At 40.9% G+C, this 14,367-nt stretch overlaps 1 protein-coding gene across 3 annotated transcripts in view; it reads right to left on the reverse strand.

Annotated features, from left to right (window-relative positions):
* ELF1 (E74 like ETS transcription factor 1) overlaps positions 1-14,367 on the reverse strand; it is a 120,389-nt gene that overhangs the window by 88,741 nt on the left and 17,281 nt on the right. The window contains exon 1 of one of the 3 annotated variants that reach the window (XM_090024778.1): positions 3,502-3,648. The exons of the other annotated variants lie outside the window; for them this stretch is intronic. The gene's annotated coding sequence lies outside the window, so the exon portion shown is untranslated. Of the gene's footprint in view, positions 1-3,501; positions 3,649-14,367 lie in introns of those variants that run through there. 3 annotated transcript variants of the gene reach the window in all.

Consider the following 14,367-nt stretch of genomic DNA (forward strand, 5'->3'; position numbering starts at 1 on the left):
CTTGTGCTGGATGGTGAATTCCAGCAGGCAATGATTACTGTCACCCAGCTGGTCGAGCACCCGCAGCCCCCTCACCAGATCATCACCCGTGGCCAGTACTAGGTCCAACAAGGCATCTCCCCTGGTGGGGCTGTGCACCTCCTGGGTTAGATGGAGGTCCTGCACTCTGGCCAAGAACCTACGTGAGCGTTCAGACCTGGCTGACTGTTCTTCCCAGCAGATGTCTGGGAAGTTCAGGTCCCCCATGACTACCACATCCTTAGCCTTCACTGCCTCTGTGAGCTGACCCAAGAATTCCTGGTCAAGCTCTTCTCCCTGGTTGGGAGGTCTGTAGGGGCGGCTGGCCCAGGCCGAGGCGGAGTGCATGTCAACCCGGAGCTCCGGGTCTTGTCCTGGGCTTGGCCCTTTGAAGGTGTGAGCCTGGCCTGGGTCTGGCCCAGTCCTTGTTTCTGAGGCAGGTATCTCCATGAGTCTTTGTGTGTGTGTGGCTGTCCTTTTCCTGCTGCTTGGCCAACTGTGCCAAAGGCTAACACAGTTCGCACCTTTGCCTGAGGACAGGTCCAGAGACTGAACTATACTGAGGACTACATCATTTTTACTGTTGAAAAGATTAGTCCCCTCCTATTCAGAGAATAATACATACAGGATCTCACATTATCTTTTGATAAATAAAAAGACCTCAACTTTCAATGCCCACATTCTCTGAAATACAAATATTTAAATGCTCCTCCCTAGACAAAATAAGATTTAGCAAAGCAAACTCTCTCTAAAGCACACCAGTAGCATAAAAAGTGTAATGAGTCACTTACTTTTAGCAAGGTCTCATTGCTTACAAAAAGGATCAAACAAGACTGGTAACATTCACTCCACTTTCTTCCCCTGTAATGACTCACCCCATAGGAAGAAAGTCTCTGCTCTTCTCATATTCAGTGCAACTCAGGTGTTAAAACTGTCAGTGAAAACTACAAAATGAAAGACAGGAAACTACCAAAAAGTAAAAGCTACTTTGGAGATCAAAGTTCCCCCCACTATGAAGGGAAACCTCACATTTTCATTATAAATATTTTCAAATTTTAGCTCACCCAATTTTGCTCTACTTTACTTCACCCTGTTCACATTCAGACACTCCAGAGAGGAGTAAAATGATTTACATTTAACATCAAACCCAAGAAACTGTTTCCAAAGCTATGCAAGCCTCACAAGCAGTTACAGCACCAGACCAACTACTTTTGGTTTTAATTTGTGTATCTCTTTCTTGTATCAACAGCAAGCCTACAAACTCTTCACTAATCACATTAAACAGGAAAGAAAATAATACTTTTTAGAAGCTCAGACAAGTATTTTGCAGGAATGCCCATGCCAATAGGCTGGTTGGAGTTTTGGATGATGTCATAGCTATGCATCAACTCCCAACAGTTGCAGCTGGGACTTCATCAGTTAAAATAAATCCAGAGAACCCCGCCTGTGGGTGGACAGAAAAAATTGTTACTTTCTTTTTGGGACATACAACATAACACACAGCCTTCAACTGGAAAAATCAATCGTGATCTATCATCATTATCTTTTTTCTCTTCCAGCTTCTTATCTGCCTAGTGGGAGTACTTTAAAGGTTTGTTTTTTTTTAAAGTAACTTGGACTCTTAAACTATTTTCCTCAAATTGTTCAAATGTATAGTGAACCAAATGATTCAGTAGTTTTCTTGTATTCAACTCTGCTTCCACAAGGAACTGGAAATTTCCCCTTTAAGTCCTGGCCAAAGGTGAACTAGAAACAGCTGCACTACAGAAGTGTTCTAGATGTTATTATCAAACCACCGCAATCTGGGACTCCTAGTTCAACTTTTGAACACACTAATTCAGCTTTTAGCACTCCAACTACAGGAAAGAAAACCAGCGAAAGGGAGGGAAATCAGTGGGTTTTCCCTTTTGTTAGTTCAAATGGCGAGAATGAGTGTTGTCTTAGTTTGAACGATGAGTCAGTTTCAAAAGTGGACATCAAAACTTACGAAGCTGCTGCAAAGAAACAGAAATCATATACTCCAAGAAATATTAAGTATTCAACAAAAAAACTTCCACAATACAACCTGCTCCTTACTAATTTTACCCATCTTTTAAGTATTTTTCAGGCAGAAGGATACATTGCTTATAATAAACAGGGACCTGTTGAGTGGGATTTAAAAAAAAAAAAGAAAAATGAAACCTAATAAGCTACAGCAGGGTACAAGGAAAGGTAACAGGTGAATGCTGATGAGGACTGAAGAAAGCAAAATACCCCAAAGCATGACCATTGGCCTAATAGTTGACTCCTCCCTCTACTCCATTAAATGCCCCAGAAGTAGACATTAAATGATACTAAGTATAATAAGGGCAATATCAAACTAAGTTTTATTCCTCTGTAATTAATTTTTCAGTTTAAAAGGAATTAAACTTTATTTTTAACTGAAAAAATAAAATACGGGGTCCAAAGCTATTTAAAATTAAATAGTGTTTTGACAACTTGCTTCCCATAAGGCCTTCTTGTACAAATACCCCTACACCTAGCCTCATTTACAATACACCTTTCTTCTGTCATATCCAAAGTGCTAAGCTTTGAGAAACAAGTCATATTCAGAGAGACAGCTATGTATAATTTTTATTGAATGAAAAAAAAACTCTTCCTCTATTTTAAATTCTATATTAAAGGGATTTATTAGCCTATTTCAGTAGAAATAAACTTGTAGGTGTGAGGCCATATATAAGACTAATCATCTATTCTTTACATTATGAACCTACTATTAAAGTGGCTCAGAATCGAATCTTAGTTTATCCAGAGCAAATGTCATCATTCTCTGCAGTTTTATGGACTAGTACTTTGTCCAAACTCATTTTCAGAACACCTTGTACTACAAATTAAACAATTAATTTAAATATATGCCCAGTTTTGAACAATAAAGATGTTTTACAGTCAACTTAGTAGTGCTTAGAGTAGTTGGAATCAGCAGCACATTTGAAGCATTAGTTAATACAAGAACGTACCTGAAATGCAGTAGCATTTAAAATGTCAAGGCTTTAAGGCTTATTTCAGGTGTACTGCTGTCAAGTACGGAGAAGCAATGTAATTGCTCTTAACATTTTGCAAAACAGCAAAACACAGTTTACACAGCACTTCCATATAAAATGACCATTTCCTTTTATAATTTTAAAACACCGTGCATGTGGTTGTACGCCAATAGAGAATGCTGTCTTTTTTTCATTCTTACTCTCATGGTCTATCAGAGGTATTTCTGGCATATTAAACATTTATTTAAAACATACTTTGCCTACAAGACCAAAACCCTGCAAGAACTGGCATTCTTTGTTTTTCCCCTGGTACTTACTGCAATCAAGCATGTGACTGAGTTCATACATTAACAGAGGTAAAAAAAGCATACAGCCATGTTTTAGCAACAGGTACACCTCCCCTGCTGTTAATGTGATACCCCTTCATTACAGACCCAGTGCCACTGGAAGACAAAAAAGTTACCTTAATGTTTTGGAAGGTGTTTGCATAGTCCCAAGAGCCAGAAAGGGAAAAAAGAAATCCAGCAGTTTTATGCAGTTAAAATGGCTACTGTAGATTGGGGAAGTAGTGTCTGTGCTTCGGCTTATGAGTCATACATGAAACCGAGTGTTTCTCAGGGAGGCACGCCCATGTTGCTGTGGGCCCAATTATCCTGCTAGGTCAAACATGCAAATCTGCAGGTATGAGGGGAAAAGAGAACAACTTGAATCATCCAGCCCCACCTTAGCTAGCAAGAGCAAAGGCCAAATAATCTTTGTAACAAACTGGAATTCAGAGTCAGGACAAGGTGTACTTCAGGCTGTTCTAACCCCACATCTAAGAAAGTAGCTAAAAGGCATTCACTTTGTTATTAAGTACTTAAAAGCAAATAAAATACACGTGTATTTTTTTTACAGCAAAGAACAGGAAAGGTACTGCTGGTGTTGACTGGAGTTGTAAAAATATGACAGGTGCACAAAAACTTGCTGTGTTTGTAAAACAATGGACAAAGACAGGTTCAATCAATTTACATAATGATGTCAGATTTACCTTGCTTTTCCCTCTATTTGTTAATTGAGTGAAACCAGTCTTTGTCTGTGCGAAGAGACAACAAACAAGCTCTAAGTTTAAATAACAATGTAACTTGTTTTTTTTTAATTGATTAATGTAATATTTGTATACAATTGCTCAAAGCACCTGAAACCAGAAGGCTTCGGAAGTAAAGTAAATGATAGCGTATGCAGGATGGGGTAAGCATTGCACACAGTGTAAGATGTGTCCAGGGAGGAAGAATATTAACAAATATTGCTGCTGGTAAACACGAAGCACAAGCCAAATCGGTTATCCTGTATATTACAGTATAACCATGCAAGGAATCAATGAATTGGACAAGCACCTGGCTGGGGTCATCTTACCCCAGCACTCTTTCCTGTCCAGGGCAGGGGGTCAGACTCGATGATCTAATAGGTCCCTTCTGACCCTAAAATCTATTAAATCTATGAAATCGAGAATGGTTTCCAAATAGCTACCATCCTTACAGTCTTATACTACCAATGTCTAACTTGTTATTCTATATAAATAGATTTTTGGGATAAATACAAGCACACAATTACATTTTATTACATGGTATTCTATTCTACCCTACCCTATTTTTTAAATAAAATAGCTTCTGACGTCTGGTGTTCGCTCTTCAAATTTATAATCCTCACACTAATCAGGAATTATTCAAATGTTTAGATCCTAAGATATACATGCACCATTTCTACTGAAGTCAGCTGGAGTACATGAGCATAGTCAAAGGAAATATATGGTCCCTTAGATTCCCCAGTATATTTCCAATATTCTGTCTGTGTTATTGAACTGTTACTATCTATTGTTTGTCAAGCTGTGAGATCAGGCTTAGAGCTGCACAGGACACAGATAAAGGCTCTGTAAGCACTTGGGGCAGTGACTGATCACACAAACACACTGAAATGCGAAAGGACTGAGAACATTATAACCGTAAAAATCAGGTTTTGTTTTCAGTCAGGAAAAGGTTAATGTAAGTGTTCTTGTGGGCTAGATTTTGTAGCTTTTGTGGAAAAAAGAATGATTTCAAGGACAGAACCTAGCACAGTGGATGCAGAGGTCATTCTAGGCAGGGAAAAGGGCATGGGAAAAGCACAAACACCCAAGAGGGAACACTGGTGGTGCAAAGAGGCCAACATAGGGCACAACTAAAGGCAAGAGTGAAAGTGTGGAAGAGGGAGCATCATGTATAGCACTGGAGGCAAAAATCCAGATTTTCAGGTGAGTTTAGCAACTGAATGGAACCATTCCAGATGCAATTAGATCTAGTGAGTATGAAACAACATCTACCAGTAATTAAACTATACCTGAGCAAGTCACTTGCTAAGCAAAAGGGATTAATTTTATGTAAGTTACTGTATCTGCTTAATTACTGGTTAAAGTGACACTTAATAATTGAGAAACAAATACTGTTTTGGCTTCCCTCACTTCCAACCCTTACGGTTTCAGTGGGATCATACAAGGAGATATGCAAGGTAGGGCAGAATCTGGTTCTCAGTTTAATGTATAAGCGGAGCAATAACCTAGACATAATTTTATGAGTTATTTTATTAAGTCAGACTGCAGTATACCTGAGGACAGGATGAAAAAAACCAAGCTGAACAGCAATTTCTCTACCGCTTGCCAAGTTAAAAAAAAATCAATTAAAGATCCCCATAAAGGAATTTCATTAGAATTCTGTAGCACAGTATGCTTTCATTTGTATTTCTTATTTGAAAAACTCACAGTATTGGAAATGCCACTATGTCACTATAGTCATAGAATATTTTCCAGCTCCGGTGGGAGGCATATTGCACACTCACTCCTTCCATCCACATAATTTTAATGCTATCTTCCTTTGCCCGATAAACAGGAAATCTATTTGGATTCTGCACTGCAAATTCTTAGGCAAAATATGAGAACCCTAAAAAACCTGATACAGGTGCACAAATGCCTTTTTGTTGGTTTTATAAATTTGGTACAATAGATCAGTTATGGCCAAGTCTAGCCAGTAAGCCATAGGTTGCTGACCCCTTCTTTAAGTACTTAAACGGCTGCTATTACCGTAGCATTTTGCCACTCAAATACTATGTTCAAACCATGTATCTCCCTTTCTGGGCATTTTTGTATCTCTAAAGAGCTTCTCTTCCCTCTCATCCCAAGATTTACTAGGATCTGATGGATAAATCTTGGAACTGGAGACCAAAATTATAGGTCAAACCTTCAACTCAAAAGGTGACATAATATTGTCATACAATGTCTTTCTGTGCACACTATATACAGGAAAAAGAGAGATAAACTCCCCTACGTTCACTGCATTTTTTTTCCTAGACTTTAGGCTTTTAGGAAATGGAATGCAAAAATACAAAACAGAAGCATACAGTAGGCACTCTTATTTTTAAAGGTTGGGCTGAGGAAGAGAAAGACCCCTGGTTTGGGGCCCTTCAGGTGATGAGCAAGAATGTTTGTCTTCCAAAATGATATACAAGTGTTATTTCACAAGTTTGCAGTTTAGTCACTCCTGGCCTTTAAAAACTAACCACATGCCTGTATGTCATGGCAGGGACAAAGCAAGTGTTTAAACGGAAACAAATTGAGAGTTAAAGAGGAAAAAAGCTCTGCCACTGTACATTCTGGTTTGCTTCATATGCTTCTTGACAGACACAGCTAACTTGGCTTTTACAGCAACAGGTTAGCCTCCTTCAGTGCTGAACTTTACAGCCTTGTACAGTCCAGCAAATACAGAAGTCTGTGAGACAAGTTCTCGAGTAGGCAAGTTAAATATTTATACTTCCCCATTTAAAAATATGTTATAGTTGACTTGATCTCTCACACAAATATGCATATTGAGGTCAAGATTTGCTAATGTGTGAGCCTAAAGTTGGGTACAAAAAATAGGTGATCTAAGGCCTGCAAAATGCTGAAATTTTAAGGCCTGCGAAATGCTGAAATTTTCACTGTCTTATCAACACTGGGAAATTCATCACAACCTTTTCAGTTATTCAACTATTAAACTATTTCAAAATTGGTAGGATCCATAACATAGAAAAACTTCCATTTTGCCACCATTTCAGTTAAACCTGCTGTAGAGCAAGTTTAATCAGTGGTGTACAAAAATGTTGCTAGCTGTATCCCCTAGGTTTCATCACATTTAAAATTAATTCAGCTGAATCTCCAAGAATCATCTTACAGAGTTTTACCAGAATAGACATAATTATTGACTCGGGTCAACTTTTGTACCAGAAAGCTTGTCTAATGCCTTGCCCAATTATACAGTTGATCCAGTAAAAGAGATCACAAAAAAAATCCAACCTTGTTTCTCACCTACATTAGCTTAGACATGGGGTGCTCAACCTCTGGCCCATGAGCCAAAATGAGGCCAGTGAAGCTTTGCAACCAGCCTGCAGGGCTCCTGGTGAGTCAGGAAATCTAGCAGTGGGGGAGCTAAGACCACCAGCTAAAACCACCACCCCTCCCTGCTGCCAGAGTCCCAAGCCCTGTATGATGAGTTGCAGGAGGGCCATGACCCCGCTCCCACCAGAAGACCAAATCAGGGCCAGGCCACACCCCGCTCTCCATGCACAATTGGTTCAGGGCCATGCTCCTGTCTCCCCATGCCTCCCTCCCATGGGTCCAGACCATGTTCCCTTCCCTCCCACTTGGTGAAGTTGGGGCCAGGCCACACCCCATTCCACCCACAGGGCTGAGCCATGCCCCCTCACCTTTGGGGCTGGATCATGCTCCCCCATGGGGCTAGGTTGGGTCATGTCCCCTTTTCCCACATGACTGGGTGGGGACCAGCCAGCCCCCACCCCCTTCCACGCAGCCAGATGGGGCCCCACTGTGCCTGTTCTAGGCCCAGGGAGGAACCAGGCTCTGCCCATCCAGCCTGATGGATGTAAAGGTTAAGCACTACTGGTTTAGACTGATAGCAAGCTGTTAGAAAAAAAAAACATGCAGTAAATAGGACATTATGAGATAGCCATCCATCTGCCAGCACTTCAGGAACAATACAAAAACATTTTGCTTGATGGCCTACATTCAGATCCCTGAAAAGCCCACCTAACTAATTTGGACAGCAAGTTCCAAACTTGAGAAACTGAGCAGAACAAAGCCTCTCAACTAATTTATAAAAAATATATTTCCTGCCTCAGGGGGAAAAAGGAGCAGACCCCTGCTAAGGGGATCTGAAGAAGATGGGCATTCCTAGACTGCTTCACAGAGATGGAAAAGGCTTCTGACAAGGCAGTTATGCAGACCTGGTTATTGTTATAAAACTGTTTTTTCTATATAATGGTTTGCACCTACTTTTAGGATTAAAGGAAATACTTTAGTCAAAAAGGTTGTCTGGTCATGTTCTCTTGAAGGGAGTTCTTCACAGAATCAGCTCATTAAACATAGTCTTTACACACGCTAACAAAGCCCAGATCTCCATCTAGAAGTGGAAGAATCACATGAATCACTCTAGGAAAGATCCAGGCTTGAGGCCTGTCACCTGCAGGGTACATGCAGATCAGAGAATGGAAGTTAAGTACAGCTTTAAACAAAATACTCAAAATGGACTTAACTATTTCAGTATCCCTTCCCAACACTCACTACTCACTACTCAGACCTTCACTCTGTTTCACTTCTTCACTCAGTTTAGAAAGCATACCACACTGTTACCTGATATTATGCACATACTCCTATCAGTATCTTTAATGGAAGTCACCCTGTTACAACCCACAGGTGTAACCGAAATGCAAATAAATAATACAATGTGAGAAGATTAATTCATGGTTCTCTCTCACCGCATGGAATTCACACTCACAAGGGACAAAACCATTATGTGTAAAGTGATTTTAAATCAAACAGAACAGGGTGGTCCTACTTCACAACAGCTGGGGTCTGCATGTTGCATTGATTGTGGCCCCTGGTTTGCACGCCACACACCATTTGGGCTCCCAGGGTCCCTACAGTGCACAGCAACATCAATCCCACCTACCATCATGGGAGCAGTGAGAGCCTTCACCATCACCACCACCATGCAAGCTCCCCTGCTGCCACATAGGTGAGCCCCATCTCACCTCCTCCCATCCCCCTCGCCACGAACACATAAGCAACACAAGCCCTCCCACTGCTGCTGCCACACAATTGAGTCCTTCCATGCCCCTGCCACACAAGCAGCATGAGCTCCTGCCATCACTGATGCGCAAGGAGTACCTCCCCCACTCCCACATGGGCAGCAAGCTTACAGGGTCTCCTCCTACTATGCTGCCTTGTCCGAGACTCTAGCTGCTGAGACAGCAGCAGGTGCAATGGTAAGGCAGGAGCGGCAACTGAGCAGAAAGAAGCCTGCAAGCTGCACTTCAACCCCCCCTAGGTAGGATGCAGCCTATGGGCTGCCAGTTATAGGGTTACCATACATCAGAGTTTTCCCAGACATCACCTCTTTTTTAGCCCCCTGTCCTTGTGTCTGGGCAGGTTTTTAAAATGAGAGAAAATGTCTGGGTTTTTCCTTTGCCTACACTTTTCCCAGGCACGAGCAGCTTGGATGCTTGGGGCTAGGAGCAGTGGGCAAAAGCACAGAGGTGTATGTGTGTGTGTGTGTGTGTGTTGTGATTAATGACACCTAGACAGACATGATAGAAGAATCAAAACTGTTGTCACTTCTCCAAACACCTTTTACTTATTCAAGTGTAGTTTAGCTTTCTGTAATTACTTCCTAGTACTTATACATGGAATACCAAACTGACCAAGGAGGCCCAGTATCCTTTTTTATTTCCAATACCTCCTCTAGACCCAGTTCTTTAATGACCCCTGAAACAAATTAACCAACCTTATGGCAAGGCTGATGAACAGATGGAAACAGATGTATCAAAAAATAAAGAAAGCAAATTCAATACCAACAGGAACTCTGGACTGAGAGGCCTCCTTCAGCCACGAGTGGAGTCTCCTGAATTTTCAGACAACAATTTATGCAAGGTTTCCTCAAAATCACCATTTTAAACCCTCATGCAACTATAAGGCAAAAAACCAGAAAAGCCAAGAACACTCTAATGCATGATACAGGTAAAAGCAGGGGAGACAAGAGCACTGCCAATGCCCTGACATTGCTACTACAGGAAACAATTTGGTTAATATATGTTCAGAAGATCCTACGCCTGGGGGGCAGGACTTGCAGGGACAGGGTGTGTAGCCAGGCAGCTGAGATGGGGCTACAGCCAGAAGCAAGATGGGTGGGCTGGAACTGGGGCAAGGGCCAGGGCAGAGTCCCAGTTGTGCTGCCCCATGCTCTGTCACAGCTCCCTGCTCCTGGGTTCTCTGCTGAGACCAGCTGGGAGCCACACGGGCAGGGGCTGCTGGGAAATGGAGTCCAGCTGCTGGCCCAATCTGCCATTTTGCCCACCCCTAGGGTTACCATACATCTGGTTTCTCTCGGCCATATCCTCTTTTTTGGTTCTCTGTCCTACTGTCTGGGCAGGTTTTTTGAATCCAAGAAAATATCCGGGTTTTTGCTCTGCCTCTGCTTTCCAGGGCACTAGCAACTTGGCTGCCTGGGAGCAGCAGGCAAGGTGACTGGCTGTCAGGAGTCACATGCTCTGTCTGTGCGCAGGCCCCAGCAAGATACTCCCAGGTAAAAGACACTAAGAGAGAGAGAGTGTATGTATGTGTATGCAGCAGGGCTGGTGGGGCAGGGGTTGCGGGTCAGGAGTGAGGGGCACTGGCAGGGCTGGGGAGGGCAGGCGCTATGGGTCTGGAGTGAGGGGCACCAGCAGGGCTGGAGAGGCTGTGGCTTAGGAATGAGGGGCAAAGGCAAGGCACGGGCATACCACTGCCCCCCCCATCATGTACCCCTCCCCCCCGCCACAGGTGTCCTGTTTTTTGATACTGGAAATACAGTAACCCTACCCACTCCTGAACTACGCAGTCCTCGACAACCTGACCTCAGGGGAAAATTCAATTCTGACCCCAAATTTAGACGCTGATATGATCCTGAAGAGGAGAAGAGTGAGATCCTTTGGCTAAGAACAGCCAAGTTTTCCAAATACCAAAAAGAGCATTAGTACATCCTTGTCAGGAACTCCCAGACTCAGTTGTTACCAAGCTCCTTTGCTTACCAAGAGGAAAGCAAAATTAAATAAAATAAAATAAAAAGAAACCCCCAGAAACCAGTCACACCATCTTAATCACTTTACTTGTATACTATATCTTTCCCCCTACTCTTCATCTGGAAAAGTTTACAATTTAAGACCAAAGAAACTGTCCCTTATTATTTTAGGTACTATCCTACCTAGCTTACTTTAGGTGCTATTGTAATTTAAATAATCAATGAATTATTATAGTTAATATTATAAACAATTAGATGATATAAAGATAAAAAAGCTTTAACTATAGAAGACCTTAGGTTATTCACTGTATTCTATAACTACCGGGGCAGAGTAAAAAAACCTGGTCTGTGGTAATAATTACCTGATCTGTGAGCTGATTTAATAAATATTGAGCTAGCGTGACTAGCCTACAGTCCTAAAATTAGTGTAAATGCATCTTTCTTGTAAGTTTAGTGACCTATTCGGTCACTGCTTCAGTGGCAATGCTGTATAGAATAAATTTATTTTATGACTGTAGGCTTTTAGGAAACCATCAACTTGAAATAAAAAACAAACAGAAAAAAATCCCTTGCCACTTCTATGATTTTACTCATATTTTACTTTTTTCAGAAGCATTAATTCACCTGTTATTGTTACGTAAGAGTTTCACAAACACCTGAGTGAACTAAGCATGGGATAACACTACTAGATAACACATTTTCCAGAAGGAAGTGAGTTTGATCATGGCCCCAATTAAACAGAACACTAATGATATCAGGAGAGCATCTTGTAGGACATATTTCAGGACTTTATTTCTCCCTTGTTAACTGTGAAGTATTGTTGAGTTTGTTGTTTTTGTTTCTATTTAAAAGGATGTCTGAATTTTTTAAAGATGCTCTGTTGGGATGATTCTCAGCATACATGCCTCACAATTATGGTCAGAGGTGTTAACATGTCACTTAAAAGTTCACTCCCTGCTCTCAGCAGTTACTCTATGTCTCTCTCACATAAAATGGGAACCTGAAACCATCTGGAAGCAGATTGTTTATTTTTTCAGTGTTAGTATTTTAGAAGAACTGATACATAAAGGAAACCAAATTTAACAAATGAATAGGGAGAAGCAAGAAGTAAACCTACATTATAGATACATATGGCAACAAAGTCACATAACAACTGGAAACATTTTAACATAACAACTTAATTAGCCTGCACTATAATCCACCAAGGCATCCCCATTAAGCAACTTCAACTATACACTATTTACACTAGTACCGTGAGGTGTCAATTACATTTTTGGAAGCTGCTAAATATTAATAAATAATACACACTTAATAGAATCAAAATAATGTGTAAAAAGATGTCACATCTAGATTTATCACTATCAAAAATCATGAATGAAACGTTTGATAAATGTACTCTGTAAGGAATACTATTCTTCATAGCAGCCCAAGCCAAGCACACACCTACACAGTGAAGTTACTGGATGCAGTGTTAGTATTACTATTAGTATTATTATTTGACTATAGGAGGGAGAGAGGAGGAAAACAAGAGGATGGGGTCACAGTGTTCCCTGTCAAACCTTCTCCTAAAACACAGCAGCACCACCCAAACCCAAAGAAGTCTGGATCCAAAGTTGTCAAGATGACCTTCTGTAGCTTGATTTTTTTTTTTTTATACCAAGAAGCCAGGGGGTGAAAGTTCCAACAGCCACAGAAAATACACCACGTTGCAGGAGGTTATTCTTTATATTTTAATTAGGTATAAAGGAATTATTTTATTTAAACTTATTTTAGAAAATGACGATAACCATCCATTGTATATACACATGGGAGTATACACAGAATTAACGGAAATCCGGTTAACCTGGCAAACAAGCTTAATAAATATGGTCAGGTGCTTATGAGAGGGAGCAATGAATTCACACACAAGTCTTTCTGCATTGTGCAGGAAGTGAAAAAAAGGGAGAGAGAATCCTGCTTATAATAGGTTTTACAGCTTCTTTGATTACTGAAGAAAGATAAAGGACACTATAAAAGAGTAAAAAAGACACACTGCATGGAAAATTAACTGGATAATTATAAAAACACTTCTACTGCACATATTGCAGTTCTCTCAGTTTGAGAACTGACTGTGAAATAAGAGAGCAGCACACACAAAATGCTTGGTTACTGTTAAATGTAAATGTGAAATGTTTTCAGTTGTAGGATGATCTACACAGGCATAAGCAAAATTAATGAATCCACTGAGGGACATTAAGTGAGGACTGCCGTATTTCTCTTCTGTATTAACCTTGTCATTAAGAATGGAGAAGAGGTAATGGGAAAAAAATAAAGACAAAGGAGAGAAAGCAAAAATCTAAGTTTTCACACAGGGGTATGGATGGCTGGATGACCAAAACTTTGACTTATCACCTGCATTTCAACTTGGATATTTACAAATGCAGAAAGACTATGTACAAGTGTCAGCTTTCCACTTGTTTGTGGTCCTGGTGAATACATATGTTACTGAAATATAGAAGATCAGCTCTGGGAATCAGTCCAAGACAGATTAATCATCTCTACTAAACTGTGTGCCCACAAAAATGAAGCAAGATGGGCACTCCTAGAAGACACCTGTGTGCATGCAGGTCCTGACTTGTACAGAAAGGCACCGTCCAAAAAAGTATTTCACTTTTGCATGGCCCTCCTGAGGAACAAGACCATGGACTAGATGTTAAAACTGGCAGAGAATGTTATGGTTCTCTGACCAAAATGCCAATTTTATTTCCAGAAGTCTTGTTTTTAACTGTTCCTCCTGGTATTAAGCCATGTTGAATCACCTCTGTCCATAGTTAAAGGAACCTTTTCTTGCCAAACCTATTTAGAAAACGACCCAGTAGCCCAATTTTCCTTTCTCCTCAGAGTCAGGGTGACTAAATACATTTCTGTTCTTGACATAAAAGCCAATAAACAGTTCTAAGGAAGAAGAAAGAGGGAAAAAAGGATCTGAAATACATTTTCCTCCTTTCACAACAGAAAAAAAACCTGGCTGCTCATTTTCAGGCCAGTCATCAATACTTTATTAAACTAGTTGATTTCATGGCTCTGCTATTCTCTCACCCCAGAACTGACACCACCCAATAACCACTCCATACTTCCTTTTGTCTCTGATCCTTAATTATGTCCAGAAGACTGCTGCCTTCCTAGGAGATCCCAATTAGTCCCAGCTAGTGGGCCTTTTCTCCAGGCAATTC

The sequence above is a fragment of the Crocodylus siamensis genome, chromosome 1 (assembly GCF_052110815.1).
Source record: "Crocodylus siamensis isolate JL-2025a chromosome 1, ASM5211081v1, whole genome shotgun sequence".
Taxonomy (NCBI): Eukaryota; Metazoa; Chordata; order Crocodylia; family Crocodylidae; genus Crocodylus; species Crocodylus siamensis.